Source organism: Oryzias latipes, chromosome 4, assembly GCF_053564925.1.
Source record: "Oryzias latipes strain Hd-rR chromosome 4, Olatipes_Hd-rR_3.1".
Lineage (NCBI taxonomy): Eukaryota > Metazoa > Chordata > Actinopteri > Beloniformes > Adrianichthyidae > Oryzias > Oryzias latipes.
In genome coordinates, this window is record NC_136240.1 from 33,300,554 (window position 1) to 33,321,924 (window position 21,371).

Below are 21,371 nucleotides of genomic sequence, written 5' to 3' on the forward strand. Positions count from 1 at the left end.
TGCTCCCTCACAATTCAATTCAATTCAATTCAATTTTATTTGTATAGCCCAAAATCACAACAACAGTCGTCTCGATGGGCTTTGAAGTAAAACATGAAATCAAAAGGATCACGAATACAAAGAGTTCAATAGAAAAATACTAAAATGAACTAACAAACTGACTAAGCTATACTGGCATCCCTGCCCTTAGACCCCCCTTCGCGGTAAGGAAAAACTCCCAAAAAAACCGGATTCCGGAAAAAACGAAGAAACCTCAGGGGTGCCCACATGAAGGAGGGATCCTCCCCCAGGACGGACAGGCGATTTACCAGAAATCTTAGAGAAGAATTAACTTATCTAAATCTACAACTACATATATAAAAGTCCAGCAGACGAGCTTCATCCAGCCGTGGTTATCGGGACAGTCAAAGGCGCGAGTCGAGCCGGAGACAGGAACCACAGCCAGGTGTAGGAGCAGGAGCAGAGACGAGGTACTCGGTCAGGTACAGAGCAGAGACGAGCCAGAGATGAGCCAGAGGCAGGATCCACAGCCAGGTGTAGGAGCAGGAGCAAAGGCGAGGTAAACGGTCAGGAACTGGAGCACGGATGAGCCAACTGGAGTCTGGAAGCACTCCCACTCCCCAGGAGGGGAGAGGAAAAGAGGGACAATACATGAATCGCACTGCACCAAACAGAGGCATGGAGAACTAAATGATAAATTATGATCAAGAATAGAGGAGAGGAAGGGTAGAAGTAAAAAAAAAAAAGTAAAAAAGGAAAGAGGAAAGAGGACAGAACCCCAGTGTACCATAGTTACACACACCGACAGTGTTATAAAACCATCCACCGAAACCCTACAATCTTGTAAATACTATTTGGAGATTTTTCTTTCAAGCCACTTTGAAATTATGTCCACATAACTGAATAAATAGGCTGCATAAACAAGACAACACGTGAAAATAAATAACCCCAGCTCACAGCGCAATAAAAACAGACAGAGCTTGGTCTATTGAGGCCATTTCCTGCCAAAGGCCTCTACTTTACTGGCTAAGCCGCACATTTGGCTTAATAAACCCACTTAAATGCACACCAATCAATTCAGAAATATCCATTTTATCTTTAGATTTAGTCAACAAGATCCCCCAAGTATGCAAGTAAAACACAAACACGTAGACATATAAACGTTTTTTTACGAGTTTGCTATCTGTCTGTCTCTGCAGTCCCAGGAAAACTGGGCTTCTTTCAGTTTTAGGTGACACAAAGCATATCTGTGCAAGCATCTTAGCTCACTGATCCTTTGCTAAGTGAGCTGGAGGTCTCCAGTTTTATGGGTTAAATGGAGCTGACTCCCTCAAGACAACTGCAGAAGACGTTGTCTCCCGTTCTTCTGCTACACATCTTTGTCTCCCCTCCTTTACATCTGCTGCCAAGTCTCTGTCACAGCTCAGCATGGAAACACTGAAGGAAAAGACGGGATCCTGAAGATGGAGCAGATCAACAAAGCTGGGGTTATGAGAAAGCTTTCCAAAGGGTGAGGTCCTTCTGTGTGCTGGTCAAGGACATCAAAATAAAAAGATCAGTTTCACAATGTCCTTCATTGTGTCCATGAGTCGACTTTAGGACTGACAACTCTGAGCTTGAACAAATTCCTTCCTGTACAAATTTAGTGAATTTATGGATCATTGGAACAAAAGTCCTGACTTAGAAAAGGGAAAAAGATGGAGATGTGGACTGTAATCTGACTTGGAAAATCAAAGCAGAAGTATGCTAAAAAACATCACCCTTTCATTTGGTTGGGTTTGTTTTCACATGGAACAAACCAAACCATCTGGAAAAATACCACAGTTGAGGGTAGGGTCGTACCTGACATAAGTACTTGAAAACGTTACTTGAAGAAGACAAACTGCCTACTTAAGGTTGTCCTCTGCTCATCGTGAATTTATCAATTTCAGTGAAAATTTTCAGACTTTTTATGTTTCACAATTCTTGAAATTTGGAATGTCCACTAGTTCATTTCATATTTGCAATGTACAGAGCTTAGTCCCTTTTTGGGGGGGTGGGGGGGGGGTACTTACATATCACGTGCACATCCTGTGCATGCAGCATTCATGCACAGACAGGGAACTGCAAGAGACTCATCTGCTCTCCCCTCAAAGGCCGCGTCACACAGCCACTACGTACATTTTACGGATTTTCCACGTATGACGTATTTCGTGATACATGCGTTATTATGTAATTCACAAGTGTTTTTTTGCGCTCGTCATTTGTCGACGTGTGTAGATGTTTGTCGAGGGTTTTGTCAAACGGGTCTTCACGAGAATTTGGTTTCGAGCTGTTCAAAGTTTTGGGTCGGTTGAGAATTATGCAGTTTATACACAGTTATTACATAAATCTTATAAATCTTGTACATGGGTTTTTGAGAGATGCATACACAAATGTGTCGTTCCACGTTTGTCTAACGGACTTTTCACACATTTACCACCGATGTATAACTTTTATATCACTTACATGGAGCACATATCACGCTCGAATTATGTAATTGACGCAGGAATCACTAAGGAATTACATATAAACAGCGCAATAATCACACACGGTTCATGTTCTATGTTGATTTTGGTGTTCTTTGTGTAGTTTATTCGTACTTCTTCCGTGGTTCATTCGTGATACATATGTGAAAACTTCACATTAACTTTTCTCACTTTTGCCACGTATATTCGCATACGAGCAATTTTCTTCCGTGCAATATGTGCAAAATGTACCTGTTGGCTGTGCAAAACGGGCTGCTCCTCGCTGCAACTCTCCACGGGCCGGGACAATCCAAGAACCCACATCCGCTGTACAGGTCAACCATCAGGTCGGGGTCACGTGACTACAGCTACAGCTGCTGCTTTCTTAACATCCAAAGCAGTGACAATAACACCTCTCCAAACAAGTGATGACTGCAAAATCTGAGTTTCGTACCAGGTTTAGTTTGCAGGAATACAAACATCAACATTCTTGCATTACACCAAGTTTAGATTAAGAAAGGAAACGTTGTCATTTACCACTACTTTGAACACGCTTTGCAATTATTTGATGAGTGCTTTTCAGAGAATTTAACAAGAAATTCAAATCAAATGATCAAAAAATCAGTTGTCCTGCAAAAGGATGCATTGGACAGTGAACTTTACCTCCTCTTTTCCGTTTCTGTCACATTCTTCCAACATAGATGGGAGTCAGCAAATCAGAACCTTATAAGGAACAACATCTTTTGTCTAAACTACAGTTGAGTCTCCTTCAGAGTTTATGTTGGGACTAGATCTTAAATTACAGACTGTGCGCCTCATCTGCTCTGGAGTCCACCACCTCTAAAACAAAGGACCACGCCCAGTGATATGATAATAGCATGAAATGGGAAACACATTTCTAAAGAAAAACTCTTCCCGGCAGCAGGGAGAGGCTTTCATGTGCATTATTTGATGTGATGATGTGCTGAAGATGTGAAAGGTATGAGTGGAGAGAAAAAAATAAAAAACGACACACACACACACACTCACACACATTGATGTAGGGGATCTTTCATTTGAGCTGAGACATTTTCTCTATGAAAACAATGCGCAGAATCCTTTCCTTATTGAAGTGCCACCTTTGATCATGTTTTTTGTCAAAAATATGTTCTATGTTTTGTTAAAAATGTGGAGACATTGTGTATTCAAGCACAGGCCTTCGCAACCCTGAAGAGCATTGCCAGAAAACAGATTAAATGCTATTTTACTGGTTACAATCAAACGCACTCAAGTTCTGTCTGCTGACAAAAAACACACAGCTTCTGCCGACGCGGGGGACAGTTCTCTTGGCATCATCCTTGATTTGTTTAGGCTGTAGCACTTCTGTTATCTTCTCAGTCTTTCTGTAGTAAACCACGTCTGGTTATCCCTCTGAGATGCTGAAAGTCCTGCCGGATGACTCCTGTTATAACCCACAATAACCAAACAATCCTCCACCATGTGCACATCAAGTCTTTGTATTCGATATTAGCACTTAAAAACAATTTAAATTGGAGCCGCGAGCAGCGTTGTATGGCCCACCCCCACCCTCACCAAGTGGCTGAGTGGCTGATACATGCCCCTCCCTTCTGCCCCTGCCATCCTGGTCCGAACTACATGTGACAAATTCAGGAGACAAACTTTTATTTTTATTTTTTAAATGTAGGCCCTTCTGTTGGTTTTATCTCCATAGCAACCACTTTCTTTTTGTGGGCGCCTAGGGATGGCGAACAGGTGTATGGGTTAGACTAGGGTTTTGTTAACCACGCCCACATTCCTAATGTGTTCATGTCGTATGTCATATTCTTCTGTTCACCTTGAGCCAACAATCCGTGTATTACTTTTTCACAATATTCTAGTTAAGAATATGCGAGCAAAGGGGAATGCCACTTCTGATTTCAATATTTTTCCCAAGTAGCTTACCACTATCCTGTTGGGGTCATGCTGGAGCCAGTCCCAGCTAGCGCTATGTGAAGGCGGGGTACGCTCTGGACAGTTCGCCAGTCCGTTGCAAGACCAGTCTGGTACCTAACAGAAATAAAAAAAGAATTGGTGTGCTGTTAAAACTTTTGTAATAAAGTTAATTTTAAAAACGTTTGCACTGCTACTAAAAATAACTGCAGCGGGGGGGGCGGTGATGGCGGCTTAGGAGACGGACGTGTTTGCTCGGAGCTCTTAGGCGCCCAATTAATATCTGAAAATTCTCTTTAAAGTTGTCCTATTTTTTTACTTTACTTGGAGTGTGTTATGACTTTGGAACATTTTTGGACCAAACAGCACCTTAAGATGCCGAATACAAAACGTAAAAACAAACAAATCGCCGATAAGTCAGCTTCACATGTGATTCAACATGGCGACCAGGACGACGAGAGTGATATGGAGCTGGAGCCTGCGCTAGCTAAAGCACTGGAGGTAATGACTTTCAAACTCATGTCGACAATCAACGACAAGCTAGACCCTCTGGCTAAAACAGTCCTCGCACATACGGCTGAACTTAAGAAAGCCAGCGAACGTCTGGATGAAGCGGAGGCTAGAGTGCTACAGCTAGAAACAGCTAACGATCCGCTCCATGCTAACATGAGGGCCCTGGAGAAGAAAGTGGACACTCTCACGGAACATATTGACGAGCTGGAAAACCGGGGACGGCGCAAAAATGTCCGCATATTTAACCTTCCTGAAAATGTGGAGGGTAACGATGCTTTAGACTTTTTTGAACGCTGGCTACCAACTTTCCTCGGTGTGGATATGAAAGGGGGACGTGTCAAGCTGGAACGAGCACACCGCTCTCTGGCGCCCAAGCCCGGGGTCGGCCAGCGGCCGCGCCCGGTGATCATCAGATTCCACGCATTTCCTGATAAGCAGAGAGTGATGGCGGCGGTGCGGCGAAAGGCTGCAGAGGGCGAAATCATGCTGGATGGAAAGAAGATCTCTTTCTACAACGACCTGTCGGCTGCGGTGCTGCAAAAGCGAAAGGAGTTCACACAAGCCAAAGAGCGTCTGAGAGAAATCGGCGCGGAATACTCCATGCTGTTCCCGGCGAGGCTGCAGGTGTCATTCAACGGCTCCCGAAAAACTTTCCTCTCGCCGGCGGAGGCTCTGTCGTATGTATCCAGCATTACAAATAACGGCTGAATGACGACGCCGATGGTTCTAAATAAGGCGTGGGTTGCTCCTAATATTTATTTTATGACTCATTAAGACTCATGCTCATGCCCTATATTTTTATTTTTTATTATTTCTATCTTTTTTATTTTTCTTCCTCTTCTTTTTACTATGTGATCATACCAAACTCTCATCATTTATAACTGGCATCTTTACAGGATCAAAGGAGAACTACTCCAAAAAAAAAAAAAAAAAAAAATTAAGGGCGCTTAAGTAGCTGCCTGCCACAGTATAGCATTCCTGCTGGTTGTTTGGGCACCTTTCCCAGGTGCCTTTCAGGAAAGCTATCCCCAACCAACCTGGGGAGAAACCCCTCACCTTTTTTTTTTTCTTCTTCTTTGTTTTGGTTCATTGTTCTCTGTTGTTTCTTGTTTTTATGTATTATGTTCTTGGATGTTGTTTCTGCTCAGCACTGGTCTGTTATGTTATTTAGTGCAAATTCAGAAAACTATACTTGTTGTTTTCTTAAAGTCTCTCATATATCTCATTACTTATTATGTCACCAACTAAAGTCAAATTTTGTTCATGGAATGTAAGGGGTCTGCGGGGGAAAATTAAACAGAGGAAAGTTCTCTCTCTTCTACACAGAGAGAAAGTGGATGTGGCATTACTACAGGAGACACACCTCAATGATAATGAGCATCTGAAACTCAAACATGGCTGGATTACTCAGGTCTATTTTTCCTCTTTCACAACCAGTAGCAGGGGGGTGGTCATACTTATGAATAGGAATTTTCCTTTCCAGATTGAGACTTGTATCAAAGATAAATATGGGAGGTATGTTATCATCAAAGGTGTCTTGCAAGGTGAAGAAATTACTATTATGAATCTGTACTGTCCACCAAATTATTCCCCTGATTTTTTGATTAAAACATTCTCTCAATTCTCTGAATTATCTTCTACCATCTCCCTAGTAGGAGGTGATTTTAACTGCTTACTTAATCCTTTGGTAGATAGATATCCTTCTCGAAGCTCCCCCCCAACCAACCAAGCACGAGCCGTTTCTGCCATTTGCGACGAAATCTGTCTAGCTGATGTTTGGCGAACCCTTCATCCCACTAACAAAGAGTTTACTTTCTACTCTCCTCCTCATAAATGCCACACTCGTATTGACTATTTTTTTATTCCAAAAGTTCAGGTGCAACAAGTCTCTTCTTGTGAAATTGGAAATATTTTGGTTAGTGATCATGCAGTGCTGTATCTAGAATTGACTGTCACCTGTATTTCTGCAAGGAGTCGGAGGTGGAGATTTGATGTGCACCTTTTGAAAGATCAGACATTTACATCATATTTTACTAAAGAATTTAAAATTTTCTTTGATATCAATTCAAAGTCTAGCAATAATCCCTCATTGCTATGGGAAACATCTAAGGCGTTTATCAGGGGCCTAGTCATTGGTTATTCTGCATCTAAAAAACGTAAACAGATAGAGCAACAACAAAAGCTTGAAAGAAAACTGCAGGATATTAGGAGAGTGTTAACTAAATCACCTGAGCCATTATTATTACAGGGGAAATGTGCTTTACAAGCCGCTTTAAATACATTGCTAACTCAGCAGGCCAAAAGTGCCCTTCTTTTTTCCAAGCAGAGGCTATATGAGTTTGGAAACAAACCTAGCAGATATTTGTCACATCTAATAAAGGCCCAGTCTGATTCTCAAACTATTACTTCAATTGTTGATGCTACTGGCAATCGCTTCTTTGACAATATACACATTAATAACATATTCAAGGAGTTTTACAAAGAACTATATGAATCAGATCTGCATCCAGGAGCTTCAGATGAGATGGTGTCTTTCCTTTCAGGTCTGACTCTCCCCAATATCTCTGAGACTCAAAAAGCTGAACTGAATGCTCCTATTACTAAGGAGGAGACCCTTTTAGCGCTTAAAGCATTGCAGTCAGGTAAAGCTCCTGGGCCAGATGGTTTAACTTGTGACTTTTATAAAGGGTTCCATCATGTGCTGCTAGAACCTTTTCTGGCAATGCTAGATCATTCATTTATCTCTTGTTCTCTCCCTCAGTCACTAAGAGAAGCGGATATTACACTCATCCTAAAAAAAGGTAAAAACTCTGAATATTGCGCTAGTTATAGGCCTATTGCCTTGCTGAACCAGGATCTAAAATTATTATCAAAAATTTTGGCACTGAGACTAGAAAAAGTCCTGCCCTGTTTAATAAAAGAGGACCAAACAGGCTTCATTAAGGGTAGGAGTTCCAGTCATAACATTAGAAGACTTTTAAATATTATTAATATATGTCAAGTGCAAGATATGGACAGTCTAGTCATCTCACTAGATGCGGAAAAGGCATTCGACCGCGTTGAGTGGCCCTATCTGCATCATGTCTTACATTCATTCAATTTAGGTGAAACATTTATACAATGGGTTAAGTTATTGTACAATAACCCCTTGGCCTCAGTTATCACAAATGGCTGTAGGTCTGACAGTTTTTCATTGCATCGCTCGACACGTCAGGGTTGTCCTCTCAGCCCTGCACTATTTGCTTTGGCAATAGAGCCTTTAGCTGAGTCCATCAGGCAAGACCTGATAATACGGGGAGTCTCTGCTGGCGGAACTCAACATAAAATATCATTGTATGCTGATGATATATTATTGTATGTAACAGAACCCCCATCTTCTATCCCCAGACTCATTGAAATTATTCAGCATTTTTCAACATTCTCTGGCTACAAAATTAACTTTTCCAAATCCCTAGCCATGCCAATGGGCAGACTCAAAAGTAGAACAAACACACTGGTAGCATTTCCTTTCCACTGGTCATTATCAGGATTTGTATACCTCGGTGTTCAGATCACTCCCACGTTTCATCAGTTGTTCAGGGCTAACTTTACACCTCTTCTTAATACTATTAGAAAGGACCTTGAAAGATGGAACCCGCTTCCCCTCTCCTTGCTTGGTAGAGTATCAATAATTAAGATGAATGTGCTACCAAGATTATTGTATCCTTTACAAATGATCCCATTATTGTTTTCCAACAAATCTTTAAAGTTACTCAATGGTTGGCTGAGTGAATTTATATGGCATAAAAGGAAACCAAGGCTTAAACTTTCAAAATTACATCTTCCCATTTCCAAAGGAGGCCTAGATTTACCCAACTTCAGACTTTATCAGTTGTCATCTATTTTAAGATTTGTGGCAGAATGGGTGAGGGACGACCCCACGTCTATCTGGCTAGGCCTCGAAAAATCACAGACTCACTGCTCACTTCCTGGCCTTTTGTCCTGCAAAAATCTGAAATCTGTTAGAAATCTGTGTGGTAACAACCCGATAATCACTAACACAGTTAAGGCGTGGTTCTTGGCCAGGCGGCTGGAGGGGAGGTCTTTTTTAACTCCTATTCTTTCTCCTATACAAGGCAACCCTGAGTTTCAGCCGGGCATGATTGATGCAGGTTACAACATCTGGACACAAAAGGGGATAAAGAATATGTCTCATCTGTTTACAGGAAATTCTTTGTCTTCATTTGAACAGCTCCGTGTCAAATATAACCTCCCTAACAGTCACTTCTTTAGATACCTACAAGTCCGGGATTTTATATTTAAGAAAACAACCTTGACCTCCGATTCTACGCCCTCACAACTAGAGAAGCTACTGCTCACACATCCTGGTAAAAAAATAATCACATGCTTTTATAATGTTCTAAATCAGACCAATTCATTGACTGTACTAGAAGCAGTAGAGAAATGGCAGACCGATCTGGGTGTGATTATTGATGATGATACATGGAATTTTATTTGGAACCAGACAAAACGAATATCTGTTTGTAATAATGCCAGGCTCTTACAATATAAAATTATTCACAGATTGCAAATCTCTCCAAACAGAAGACATCAGATGAACCCTCAAATGTCACCTATGTGTTTAAAATGTAAATCCTCACTGGGAACTTATTCTCACTGTATCTGGTTCTGCCCTAAAATCCTATCATACTGGAGAGACATTTTGGAGGACATGGAAAAAATATTAGGGACAGCCCTGGTCCTGAATCCGGTTTCTTTGCTGCTGGGTTATAGGGACGATAAAGTCATCTCTACGTCTGGCAGATTGTATGACATCCTAACATATGCCGCACGTAAAAATATTTTTCTGTCATGGATCAGTGACAAACCTCCATCCAAAGCAAACTGGCATAGACTTATCATTGAACTCTTTCCTCTGGAGTACTTGACCTGTCTGCTCCACTCAACTAAAAGTGATTTCATGAAAACGTGGACCCCCTATCTTTGCTTTACCAGTCTCACTATTGCTTCAATACTAAACAACGTGATTGTGGACTGACTCTATTATTATTATTATTATTTTTTTTTTTTTGCTACTTGTCTTATCTATTTTTATTTGCCTTGGTATAAAAAGGAACTTTAATTTGGAAAACACTTCTGCAGAAATGTACACGATTGTGGACCAATGTTGTGCTGAGCAATGTTTGTGTTTGTTAAAAATTATGCTTAAAAGTCAATAAAAATACTAAAAAAAAAAAAAAATAACTGCAACACAGAAGAATTTGAAACAATAGATGCTCCTAAAAGTGTTCCTTATGTTATCAGAATTTGACAATTTAATGCTTTTTTTGGGTCCATAAATCTGTGAAGATGAACTCAATTTATGCTGTTTTGTCCTTTTGGCAGCTGATATGAAGAGGAGATTGAACAATGATGTGCAAAGGGAAGAAAATGTGGGCAGATGGGACACGTCCATCTTTTCAAACCTTCTATTCCTGCATAGTCTTGTGCAGGAATAGAAGGTTGCCGGATTCAATCCCAGCTCTTTCAAAGCAAAGGCAGGAAAACACTCAAAAATCTGTGATTTCACATGATTTTTTTCCATGATTTAAGCAAATCTTATTTGTGTTTTTTAAGCTCTGCAACAAATAAATATGTATATAAATAGTCAGGATCATAAATATTTGGACAGAGACACATTCTTTGTAATGTTGTTTTGAAAGCCGCTTCAGTAAAGGCCTGGCCTGGCATTCAGAAGTCCAGAAGTTCAAGACTTCATGCTTTCATTGCCAACAAAGGGTTTTCAACCAAAGATTAGCAATGACCATTTTGTTTTCAGTTATTTCATTTGTCCAATGACTCACCAGCCCGTGAAATGAAGGGATTGTGTTTGAAAAAATGTTTCAGTTTTTCACATTTTTATGCAATCTTTTTGTTCAACCCATGGAATAAAAGCTGAAAGTCTGCACTTCAATGGCATCTGAGTGGTCTTATTTAAAATTCACTGTGGTAATGTACAGAAACTAAATAAGAAAGAATGTGTCTCTGTCCAAATGACTATGTATATATATATATATATATATATATATATATATATATATATATATATATATATATATATATACACACACACATATACATACACACACTAGCATACACACACTAGCAAGAAACAAAACTCAGAAGTCCCAGTAAATGTTTGTTTCCTGTGTGATCATATTACTGCGTGAATGTCAACCTGTCAACCTGTCAACCTCGTTTGTGACCTGTGGTACCAAAACAAAACACAGTCGTTTCTGGGTGTGTGCAGCCCGTTGACTAGATTAGGACTTTTAATCATGGCGGTGTGTCTGAGCCCTGCACTGCGCCGGGCTCAGCTCTGGCTCATAAATCACCCGGTTGGAGTGTTCTGAAGTTCTCACTGAGTAATACGTCATGCATTTTATCCCCCTGCAGTCACTTCAAGCCGTTTCTGTCGGTTGAAAAAGTCATAGCTGCTTATTTTCCTTCCTTTTATCTGTTGTCTTTACTTTTAGAAGTTCCAGGTTCTGTAAAACGCTACGGATAAACAGGATCAAGTTCAGCATAGAAACATTTAGTCACTGACCTTTCAGAAGAGCTGCAGTGAATAAAAGATGGGAGCTGAGTCCACATTTGCAGCTGAATGCAGAAGCCCTCAACAACCACAGTATGGATCGCTCTGACATCAGGTATCATACAGATACTGCACACGATTGCTTTGTGTTCGCAAACACTGAAATCCTGACTTGATGAGCAGCGTAACGATGACTGTAATGTCAGCATGACCCATTCTGAGTTTCAGCTTTTCTGCTGTTGGTAGGTTTTTATCCCAGCTCTCACCCCTTCATGCTGCATTTGAAACATACAGTTTAATTCATGACTCCAGTTGTTTTTTTTTTTTTTTTTTAACTTGTCCCGTCCAACAGCTTAGCAGACAGATGGGGGTGTTACAACAGGGGGCTCTAGATCTTCTGACACACATTATGTGCATCTCCATTAATCCCTTTTTGTAATTTAGGCTAAACTTTATTTAAATTATTTAAATTTGTATCAGAACCCACACCACAGGGACACGAACATCCCCCGGCTCAGATGTGATATGATCCCCGGTTCATGGTCCCGCCAGATAAATCAGGAATCCCTTTTCCTGATTTATCTGGCGGGATCATGAACCGGGGATCATGGTACTCATACTTAAATGCGTGTGTGTGTTGAAGTGTATATTGTAGAGGCGTAAGACGGTGTATGCAGAGGAAAAATGGTCAGGCCTTCAGGAAATATCAAGCTTGTAGTCCTTGGTGAACTTGCAGAAAAACAATGTTCACGCACATATTGTTTTTTTTTACAGTCATGCTGCGATCGACAGATGAGCCAGAACTCACACCTCACTAATGACTAGAGCGTGGCGTGAGGACACCGTTCAGCATCGCCCACATGTCATAAGTGCGTGTAACTTCCATCAGCCTCACGAATACTTCCCGATACCACACACAATGGTACGGTCCATATTCATGACGTCGCTTGAGGTGGTCGTACGAACCTCAAGGATGCAAAACACTCCTGTGCTCCCCTTAAGATGCAGCCGCTCTTCTCTGACCCTCCACGCACCCGGGCAACCAACAACCTGCAGCGTCCACACGGGTTAACCTCCACCCGGGTGCATGTGACTGAGTTATAAGACATGCAGCACATCAAGAAGATTCCTTTAAGTTCTGTATTATAAAATAACATAAAGAACCCACAGAAAAAAACCTGTGATCATGTTTGGCATGCTTTACCATTTTTTATAAAATCCAACCAAAACATACTGTCCAGAAGACAATTTATGATAGGATTTCGCAAGGCTAGTAGTGAGATATTCTTAGTGATGAAAAAAATAGATTTTAATATTGTTTTGATCCAAGGTGTCGTAAAATGGGACAGGTACGTTTTTGAAGGGCTATCAAGCTGTTACCCGAAATAACCTAAAAGGAAATTAGTTTAAAGAAAAAACAAGATTTGCAGCTAGATCATCTCTGCTCAATTTTTAAAAAACACTTTTAGTGATAAATGTTTCAAAAGATCAACCTCTGGTGTTTCACTTTACATACACATTTTTGACTTTGCTAGTTCCAAATAGCTAGTTTTAGAATGTAGATTTTTACAACACAGACTTATGCAATAAAAACGATAAAACAAGGAAAATCTTGGACAGGGTCTTGGTCAAAGACAGGTCAGCTCTCATCTGTTTGCCCAGCTGTTGGACAGGACAAGGTTAAAAAAAAAAAAAAAAAAAAAAAAAAAAAAAAAAAAAAAAAAAAAAAAAAAAGACAGGTCTTTGGCACAGCGTGAGACCCAGTAACGCAGCAGCGTCTGCACATTCCTTGAAGGTCCAAACACACACAGCTCCATAAACAAACGCTCAAATGAAAGAAAAAGTGACGTCGGTGTGTTTTCTTTGTTTTGTCTCTGACGTTGGATTACAGTCTAAATCCTGACACATGTTCAACATCAGTTGCAAAAGCAGAAAATGACTTCCCGTGGAGTTTCCTCTGAGGACTGTGTACACGTGTGTGTGCATTTGTGTGTTTTGTTTTAACGCTTTTCCTTTTTGTGTGTGTATTTTTGTTCGGCCGTACAGGTATTTCTGCTAAATGCGATCCTTCTGCGTGTGTGTGTGTTTGCTTCTTGACATTTTTTTTTAACCGTGTTTATATGAGAGCTTGTGAGTTTGAGTATGTGCAGTGTGGTGCAGCCTGCTTCCCCGCAGCTTCTGGACCTGCTGACAGCTCCACTGCTCCACATCAACCATGAGGAACAGCTCTATTTGTGAGTGAGGAGTAGCTGAAGGAACCGTGCCCAGACAGCACAAAGAGCTTTGGCATGTGCGTCAGCCCATGTATGCGGATCTGTGTCTGCCTCCGTTTATGTGACTTGTCAGCCAGGTTGTCATGATGGAGACAGCTCTTGAAAAAGCCCCCTATGTTGCTGTTCCTTAAAAGGATTAATTGTAGAAACTTGGAAGCAAAAAAAACCTAAAATCTATGGAGCATCTTTAGTCATCAATCATACCCAATCATCTCTGGCATTCCTGTGCCTTTTCACATCAATAGTCTTCCATCAGCACCTCTTATTCTCCATTTTCCTTCAACTCCTCTTCCGTTTGTGTAGGACTCACAGACATGCATGTGCGCTCTGACACAGGACCAAGGACTGATGTTAAAAATAAGCAGAGCTGGAAACAAAAGAACAGATGACAAACAGGAACTTTTTTATTTTGCTGCCTAAGCAATATTTCCTTAATACTATCACATTATTTATCCTCCCCGACATTAATCTGCCTCTGACCTCTGCGACTTTTATTCATCAAATTGATAAAAGCATTCCTTTCCTGGGTAGTCCAGCAACAACAACAAAAAAGGTTTTCCCTCCTGGGCCTAATCTGAGCTTTCCCGGGGTCAACTCTGACCCGGAGGAAACCAACCTATTACTCAGGTCTGGCTGTTAAGATGTTCTTCTAATTTCAGCACATGTTCAAGCCACATGGCGGTCCAAACAGCCAAGCACGCACTTTGGGGTGTTTTGGACACCAGCCGCAAGACAGTCAGTGACTAAGACCCTGCTATCAAAGACAAATATAAACAACGAAGGACAAAACTCCCAGAAGCAGATGGATGAGGAATGTGCACGCACATGTGAGTTCACCGTTTCACGCCCACAGACTCACACGTAGAAGAGCGGCACAATTGTGCGCACCGAATGTATTCGTCAGATTGATGAAATCAAAAGGATCACGAATACAAAGAGTTCAATAGAAAAATACTAAAATGAACTAACAAACTGACTAAGCTATACTGGCATCCCTGCCCTTAGACCCCCCTTCGCGGTAAGGAAAAACTCCCAAAAAAACCGGATTCCGGAAAAAACGAAGAAACCTCAGGGGTGCCCACATGAAGGAGGGATCCTCCCCCAGGACGGACAGGTGATTTACCAGAACTCTTAGAGAAGAATTAACTTATCTAAATCTACAACTACATATATAAAAGTCCAGCAGACGAGCTTCATCCAGCCGTGGTTATCGGGACAGTCAAAGGCGCGAGTCGAGCCGGAGACAGGAACCACAGCCAGGTGTAGGAGCAGGAGCAGAGACGAGGTACTCGGTCAGGTACAAAGCAGAGACGAGCCAGAGATGAGCCAGAGGCAGGATCCACAGCCAGGTGTAGGAGGGCGAGCAAAGGCGAGGTAAACGGTCAGGAACTGGAGCACGGATGAGCCAACTGGAGTCTGGAAGCACTCCCACTCCCCAGGAGGGGAGAGGAAAAGAGGGACAATACATGAATCGCACTGCACCAAACAGAGGCATGGAGAACTAAATGATAAATTATGATCAAGAATAGAGGAGAGGAAGGGTAGAAGTAAAAAAAAAATTGAATTGAATTGAATTGAATTGAATTGAATTGAATTGAATTGAATTGAATTGAATTGAATTGAATTGAAATGACTCGCTGCGCTCTTTACTCCGACAGAAAGCGACCGCCACATCCTCGGCTGAGGTGCAGAGCTCACTGACCGCTTCATTTGGGACATCTTAGAGAGCATCTGTAATGAACACAGTTTAATGTATAAGAATATATATAGGAAAAAAATAAACATAAAAGCATCAAGTGGCGTCACCCTCATCACCCTGATCAGAGCTGCATGTGACAAAATCATACATAACAACAAATGGCGGCTTTTCTCCTGGTTTTTATCTCCATAGCAACCATTTTATCTTCTGGTCACCTGGAGATAACAAACAAGTCACTGCGCTGGCCAAGACGCCAGCTGGTATTCTAATTAATAACATTAAAAACGGTTGTCATGCCTCATTCCACAATTTATCACAACAGCTAGACAGCAGAAAAGACGAGTGATTTCATAGTTTCCTTCAACCTGTTTAGTTAATTTCATCATTTTGACTGCGATGCAGCAGAAGAGAAAGAGAGAAAAAGAGTCAGGAGGAAATGAGGAAATGAAACACGGGGAAGAATTGAACTATTTAGACTTTAGACTTTTGCTTAATCATCTTTATAAAAAAAAAAAATCAAATGAGAGGTTAGAGGTGAACTTTCTCTCCGAAATGATGCTTTTTTTTAACCTGTCATAGGCGTATCGCTTTTCTTTGCCGCTGCAGTCGGGGCAAAATATTTGAAAATAGTCAGTTTTTTCATTTTAAAAAAAGTGACCCTAAAAAATAAAAATAATTAACAGACTTAATGGGTGCAATCGTCCAATGCTTCCCTCCTGAACCTAAGCCGTTTTCCGCTTCGCATCGGATGGTTCAGGTTTCTGGGTCGTCCATTAATTTCTAAAAATGGACACCTTGTCAGGTATTATCCTTTACTTAGCCAGTCACAATAAAGAAATCCTACACAGTTTTTATGAAACGCTTAGGGTCTCATTTGATTGATTTAATGAACTGAGCATTTTGTCCATGAGCCGGACTTTGGACATGCCTGATCCAAATCATGACATTTATTATTCAAAATTGCTCATCTGACTTTCTGGTTGCAATAGTTTGTGATTTGCAGGGATTTCTGCACAGATCAGCCGATCTCATGTTTTTAACTTTTTAATGTTGAAGGTCACGCAAATTAATACAAACTGCCTATTTTGTGATGGAAGCCTCTATAGAAGCCTGAGTTTAAAAACAAGAGATGGACGGTGATGAACAGGGGTGTCAATGATCACAACACTTTCCAGAATGTTGTGGTACCCTGGACAGATTTATTTTTGTCTATGCGGTGGTTTCTGACTTGTCACACGGGAAAACATCATTATTCCTCTGCACCTCTTTCCTTTACTATTCAAATGTGTCTATAATGTAGATCTGTTGTAGCAGCAGGAGAGTGCCTTTCACTCCTCCACCTCCTCTGCTTCAGCTCTCAGGGGGTAAATGGGGCAGGCGGGAAAAAAAAGAAAGGAAGAAGAAAGCTGGCCAAAGCAGATATGGATAATGCAATTGCTTACAATGCCAGAGATCAGTGGGAAAGAGAACATAATGCATTACGGGGTGACTTTCACAGCCCAGCCTTTGATGTGACAGCATTACAGGCTGCCAAAAACAAACATGGGGCACGGCTGTCTTTGAAGGGAATCTGTATGAGTATACAAAAAGAGCAAATAAATGAAAAGATAGACAAATATTATGATCAAAAGTGTTTTGTGACCAAAAAATCTCTGGAGAGGAGCAACAGATGCATTCTTTTCATGTGAACCCATCTTCATCCTCACATGGAGATCCATTAATGACGGACACATACAAAGGAAAAGCCTCCACATGGAGGCTGTCCGCTGAGGTTTGGTCACCACTGGCTTCAGTGTTTCTATCAGGCTCATATCCTTCAGAACAAATGCAGCCTGTGACAGTAAATATCTCTAACGGCAAGTAAAAGCTATCCTGATTGCGAAATTGTTGCCTTTTTCGAATTTGTGCTTTTATAATACCAAATATGACAAAAACACTGAGCTCATCAGGAAAAGATGTGGGTACCTGGAATACTTAGCAACCCTCTGGAAGAGTCGCTGCTGGAATTAGTATCTGAGTTCCTCAGTTCATGTTTGGGGAACCGTTTTCCTTCTCCGTGAGACATCGTTTGTGCAGACGCCAACCACTTTGTGTGTTTATGCAGTTATTGATGGATCCTTTTCTAAAACCATCTTCTTTTCAGTTCCACTTATTCAGCATCACCGTTTTCTTTTTTCAGTGAGATCTACTTCAATGTCTTTCATCTTAATGTTTCTAGAGATAATTTATTTATACATGTTTGCCAACAGAAGGAAACCCATCATTAGGCAAATTCACAGACTAAAGTGACACAATTTTCATATAAAATACACCAAATAAGTATAACAAAACAGTACAGAGGATAAAATAAAAAAAAAACAAATTATTACCATAATAATAATAATGGAAAAGGAGCTAAAAATCACGTCTGACTGACTCTAAAGATCAACGGCAAATTTCTATCAATAAAATTTGAGGGTTTCGGTTTATTTATTTTTGATTCAGTTATTGAATTTCTCACCCAGCAGTGAACAGACACCAGAATCCCAGGCTAGGTTCAATTTTTTTTGAAGTTTTTAGTGATTTATTCAATTCAAACATGTGAAAACTATATAAAATGAAAGCCGCAAGCGGCGTTGTATGGCCCGCAAGCGGCGTTGTATGGCCTGCAAGCGGCGTTGTATGGCCCGCAAGCGCTACCCGCCCCGTCCACGTGCCTCTACACACCACCACCGCGCCATCGCTGCCCACCTCTATGCATCTTCAATCTTGTTGTATGTTACATCGTTTTGTTCGCATATTTCATTTTCATGACATTTCAACGTAAAATGTGCGAGCTAGCTAAGATCGCAACGTTTGCGAATACGCCACAGACACAGCGTTTAAAATCTACAACTTCTAATTCCAACATTTTGACCACAGTACCTACGGATGCCTGAGAAGTTAGGAGACGATCGCTGAAAATCCCGAGGACGACTTTTCGTTTGTATCTGGTGCTAAAGGTGCTTTTTTTTCCCCAAAATGCAAGGTGACGGCCCTTTCCCAAGGTCAAAGGTCAGCGACACTTCTGTGCTGTTTGTAAACTGGAGCTGGCAGCATTTGTGTGTAATTTTGTGAAAATCGCTCAAATAAAAGTGTTGTTTTCCCATATTGTGAAAAAACACAAAAATCGCCAATTCTGAGCCGCCGTTCATAATCTACAGCTTCTAATTCCAACATTTTTTCCACAGTAGCTTGCCATTGATCCCCAAGAAGTTTCAAAACGATCCCTAAAAATCCCTAGGACGAGTTTTCATATGTAACTGGTTGAAAAGGTGCTTTTTTTTTTTAATTCAAGATGGCGGCCTTTTCGTGATTTCATGAAAAATGTACGAACCAAAGTGTTGTTTCCCTTATAGTCGAAAACACGTAAAATGCCAATGCTCAGAGTTTTCCACAAAAGACCGTCAAGCCGTAGGTCATGTGGCCATCCCATAATAATTTCAAAACTTTCTTGGGATATCCCCGACACGATTGTTTTGCTTTCGTAACTTTATTTTGAAATAAAAAATAAAAAAAAACATTTCTGCTCCATTTGAGATTTTGGGATGGGATGTTTTCGGGTTGGGGGGGGTTGTTTACTTTGCCGAAAATTCATTTTAAATTCATCCTAGGTCTGTGCCAATTTTGATGACTTTTCAAGTATATGGTGGGGGTCAAATTTTCGCTAAAAGTCGCAGTAGGAAAGAAGAAATGTAATTTTTTTAAAAATGAAACGAAGCAAAAACAATATAGAAGTTTTGCGGTTAGGATGGCCTTTGTCTTTCAATGCAGCTTTTCTTTTACTATATGCTGATCGTGTCTTTTTGGGCTTATAGCTTTCCTTTGAGGCCTTTTTGAGTTTTTTTTTTTTTTCAACATTTTTGCGATAACAATTTGGACGTTTTTTGCGGTGAGGTTGTGTATTTTGTGTTAGGATACACAGTTGTCATGTCGTTTTGGGCTTTTGACGACTTTTGACGTGTTTTTTTGAGATTTTGAACCTTTTTGAGTGTTTGACCCTCGTTGCAGATGCAATATGGTCCTTGCAGTCAGTGATTTTAAAGTTCTGGAGTGTTCTAGCCAGTCTCTGAGCCTCAGTACAACAGATAAACTGTGGGAGATGAAAGTCTGTGTTGCCAGGCAACAGCCCCAAAACATCACAGCTCTTGAGAAGATCTGAATGGAAGAATGGAGCCGCTTTGGCATGTTTAAACCTGAGAAAGATATAGAGGGAACCTTTGACCTCTGTCATTGAAACCAGAGTTAAAAATGAACTTGAAAATGAACTTCTTTAATCGCCAACTGTTCAGACAGCAGATGCGGTTTGACTTGTTAAAGAGGATGTTATGCAGATCGGCCCAAAAAGGTCATTTCTATCTGCAGATGGCTTTTCTTTTCCTCCCAAACAGAGTGTGAGCATGAGACTATTTTCAAAAGCAACCCTATGCAGTGACCCCTGTCATTTATCGCTTCCTCTCATCTTTCCCCACCTGCTTTTGCTCATTTCAGAAGATGAAGATGGGCAGGAGACAATCCAGTGCCTGTGTTGATGTAACAGATGAGATGCCTGTGCACTGAAAACATCCCAACTGGGCCGGTCTGCGGGAGAAGCGCCAGGGTCCACCGCACACGCTCTGGACCGTCAGATTTAGCTAAAGTTGCCATAATCCCTAATTTCTGTCTGTCTTGGTTTAAACAGATTGATTACACCCCTCACAAGCTCCCAGCCCTTTTCCCATTCTTTGATATCTAATTGCCCCTCTTCTCTACAACCTCCTACCCCTTTCCTATTGCCCCCTCTTTTCCCAGGACATCCGGAAAGGGAAACCACAATAACATTTCACCAGAGACTCAGTCAATATTATTCCTTGACATCTTCAAAGCAGGACAGAGGATATTGGAGCCCAAGCAAGAGATGGGTGGAGGTAACGGTTGGAGGGTGTGTGTGTGTGAGTGTGTATGTGTGTGTGTGCAGTCCAGCTGAAAGCAGAAACAACAAAAATGAGTGTGGGCTTTGTTTCCAGGCTCACAGCTGGTCCTCCAAGTGCGGCAGTCTCCTGCAAGAAGCTACTCCTCCATGTTATGGTTACATTTAATTGCTGACCTCACGTTAAATTTATATTTGTTACGTTTAAGCATCGTGTTCCCAGCTTTTATTTACACCACTAGGGGTCCCTGTGTGCATAACAAACGGGTCAGTCTGACCATCACAAGGGTCAGTTGCAGTTTACTTTACATTTTCCGTTCAGGATGCAAAGCACAGAGTTCTACATGGTCTAGAAATGACCGAAAGGGAATAACAAGGAAAAGCCAAGGCTGGATTCTCCATGGCTGCAGGGTGATCCACACAAACATTTTTCACTTTTTCCTACATGCATTGGGATGTTAGACAGGAGTTACCTGCAGAAAAACATACTATTTCTAATTTCCAAACAGAGCTTCAACAAATAACACTTTTTATTTCCGTTTAAAAGCTCCACAAAATTTCCGTCTGAGCATTTCCGCAAACTGCCGGGGGGAGCGTTAACTTTATAGTCGTCTTTCGTCCCCAGATATATGTGCACCATGCTGTAAGCGCTGGCCCCTGTCCAGGAATCTCCTGCAGCCAGCGGCTCATAAGCTCTCTTTTAACTGGCCAAGAATGTGAAAAGCTCCTTCAAAGGGAAGCCTTCTGTGGGGTGTGGTTAATGCAGGTACCTGAGTCCACAGGTGGCCACATTTCAGCACACAAAGCTGCAGACTGAAAGCCCACACCTGTCTCTGAGAAAGCAGGAGAAAAAGGACACAACCGTTAGATCAGATCAACATCCATTTGACTCTCAAATGCTGTGTGATGCATCTGAAGCATCGGAGGAGGCTTATTTTTTCTTCCTTTTTAGATATATTGATGTCAAAGA

At 41.2% G+C, this 21,371-nt stretch overlaps 1 long non-coding RNA gene across 1 annotated transcript in view; it reads right to left on the reverse strand.

Moving 5' to 3' along the window:
- Window positions 1-2,333: 2,333 nt before the first annotated feature.
- The window catches only part of LOC144991952 (uncharacterized), an 89,621-nt gene continuing 70,583 nt past the window's right edge, over window positions 2,334-21,371 (reverse strand). Inside the window, exons 2-3 of the long non-coding RNA XR_013655641.1 lie at window positions 4,428-4,532; window positions 2,334-3,913 (exon numbers count right to left, since the gene is read on the reverse strand). This is a non-coding gene — a long non-coding RNA (uncharacterized LOC144991952). The remainder of the gene's footprint in view (window positions 3,914-4,427; window positions 4,533-21,371) is intronic.